We start from the raw sequence: 3285 nt of genomic DNA on the forward strand, positions 1-3285 counted from the left end.
ATAAATAATAATTATTAATATTTAATTAAATATTTGAAAGACAATATTTAATAAAAAACATTATTTGATATTTAATAAATAATAAGGCAGATGATTATTAAATGTTGGTATATTTTTAATAATCAATCAAATAATATTAATAAATTTATTATAATATCGCAGAACCACTGCATTTATAATTGAATTGAAAAAAAAAAGTATACTTTTTGAATAAAGTTGTTAATAATGAAACAATAAAAATTAAAAAAAAAATTTACACTTTTTGTATTAGTAATATATTATAATAAAAACAATAAAAAAAAAAATTTTAATAATCATTTAAGTCTTTTGATGTTGAAAGGAGCTTGGGCAAGGACATACTTAACTACTTCTTCCATTTCATTCTGAGTTACATTTTTAAATTTGGATTGTTTTCTTACAGCATCTGATAAATAATTTTAATTACACTATATTAAAATTATGTACAGCAATAATATAATATAAACATCATATATATCGTCGGTGAAACTGCAATACCTCGTAAGTCCAAAATTCACTTTTTTCAGGAGACACATAAATGTGTTTATAAAATCAATTATTTTCTAATTTTGCAACAAATAGATGAAAATTATCTATACATTATAGTTATATTTTAAATATTTTATAAATTAACCAATTATTATTATTAATAATTTTATTTGTGACTTACGGGGTATTGTTTCGTAGTTTTCATAAATGTATGCGACATACGAGGTATTAAGTAGTGGGTTATTACTATAGTATGAAAAAAAATTCTGTCATATTATAATTTAAAATGTGTTCTATTAATTGAATAGACAATAATATTAAATAATATGTTTATATTATCTTTATTAATTAAAACAAATGAAAATAAAAATAAGTAAATGTACTTTTGTATACTAGTTCAGTCTTGAACATTTTCACCTGTAATTTTATAAAAAAAAGCATAATTTTCATTTAAGATTTAACATTAAAACAAACTATGTATCTCCTATTACAAGTTCAGTCTTGAACTACTCATTGGTAATTGCAGTAAAAAAAATATTAACATTAAGATTATAATATAAAACAAAAACAAAAGATATAAAATTATGTTAAGAACAACTGTCTTTCTCTTCTTTTGGGCAATGGCTAGATCACTATAATATTCATCATCAAAGTTCAGCTTATATTCTATAGTGCCATTACAGTTGTAACGGAGAGCTTTAATTTGGGTAACTGTTGCATCTCCAGTAGCTTTTCCTGGTCTTATACTATCATATCTGTTAACATTCTTCTGATAATTTAAAAAAAAAGAGATATCACAGTCTTTTATTTCATATGGAAATGGTTTTGATCTTGCAGTTTTGGTTATTTTTATGTAGTCCGATGGTAGATGAATATCTGTATTTTTTAATTTTCTTTCGATTACTGAGTGTACTGAGTCACACTCCATTTGAGTGTGACCTTTGGTCAGATATTTTTGTTCAATGATTATTTTATGTGTAACAGAAAACTCCAGTATTGCATTAGACAAAACTGTATTCTTGTTCTGGTAACAGCACCCATCACTCCATAATATTATATTCTTATTTTGATTCTTGTTGTAACACATAGATAATTGGTCAATAATACAACTTGTAAAGGCAGAAGCAGTTAAGTTACACTGAGTTTCATCCCACCAATAACACATACACTCATGGGTACCAAGATTGTACATTGTAAAATTGTGTACACATAGTTTGCATTTGTAGTACAAAGCACTAGCTTTTAAGAATGGACATACCTTTACAGCTTGTAAGTCCATGGTGAATACAATTACTTCTCCTGAAAGTGCCTTTTCTTTGTCCATTTCCTTCTCTTTCCTACTTCTATTTTTGTCCTCAATGTGTTTATTCCAATCTGGATCACTAATGTTCCCTGTTCCATGACCACAGCATTGATCACATTGATCTTTTTTTGGGGAGAACAAGGACAGATTATTTGCCTCAAAAGCATCACTGAAATATGTTCTTGATACAGGTGTTTTTCCATTTACATTACATTCATCACACATTTATTTTTGAAAGGCCTTGATTGTGTACCTTGAGCTTGTTGTGTGGATATTTCATTAATTGAACACCAATTATGTACTTGAGCTTCCCCCACACTAAGAGTATTTAAAAACATTTTTTTACAAACATTTATTGGGTCACCATTGAGTTTTAAAAAATAGAAAAGTGTATAAGTCCTTCGAGAAACTGATGCTTCAGTTTTTCTTTGTTTTACAGGAACTTTTTTGACTAACATATTAACATACATTTTCTTTTGATCCCAATTTAAAGTAGACCAGAAATGATTAAATATATTTAATCTGTCTTCGTCAGAAAATCTATGACACATTCTTTTAGATGATTTTTTACAAGAGATATTGGTACACGTTGGACCCATATCTCTAGCTTTTCTGTTTACATCATGAAAAATGTGTTTATTAGGTGTCCGTCTATAACCCAAATAACCTTTACCTTTCATACGCAATGACTGGTTAGAGTTCCTTTTCCAGTTTTCAGGTATACTTTTTTTTGCTCGTATCCTTTTATTTGTATCCTTTTCATTTTGCACATCAAGTAATTGTATGCTTTGGTCAGGGTTAAACTCCATAGCTTCATTAAAATCATTTGTTTCCATTTCATTCTGAACTTCCAGTAATTGTATGCTCTGGTCAGAGTTAAACTCCATAGTTTCATTAAAGTCATTTGTTTCCATTTCACTCTGAACTTCCATAGATTGTATGCTCTGGTCGGGGTTATAGTCCTTAGTTTCATTAAAGTCTTCTAAAAGTTAAGAAAAATAGGCATAAATCATGATGAGCAGGTTTAACAAAGTAATATTGTTATGATTGTTAATTAAAATTAGAAACATTACCATCATCTTCAAATTGATCCAACAGATCGTCGATCTCGTCCGCATTCATATTGACGCACAATAAAACAAATTACTAATTCTAAGTACCTAGTTTAATAAAATTATAAGCTTAATAATAAATTATGATAATAATATTATGGAGATACGATATATTAGTATCACATATTTTAATGATTTGATATACGATGTATCATGACACGGAGATACGAGATATTAGTATCAATAATTTTGATAGGTGATATACGATGTATTGTTTTTACATTTAGAACCTCTTTGGAAATTTGATATACGAGATATTTACACAACAGTATTATACAGTATTTTTTACCGAATATTTTGATGTATATATCTCATTTTCGACTTTTTTGGACTTACGAGGTATTGCAGTTTCACCGACGATAT

The sequence above is a fragment of the Myzus persicae genome, unplaced genomic scaffold (assembly GCF_001856785.1).
Source record: "Myzus persicae strain clone G006 unplaced genomic scaffold, MPER_G0061.0, whole genome shotgun sequence".
In the NCBI taxonomy this organism is placed as follows: Eukaryota; Metazoa; Arthropoda; class Insecta; order Hemiptera; family Aphididae; genus Myzus; species Myzus persicae.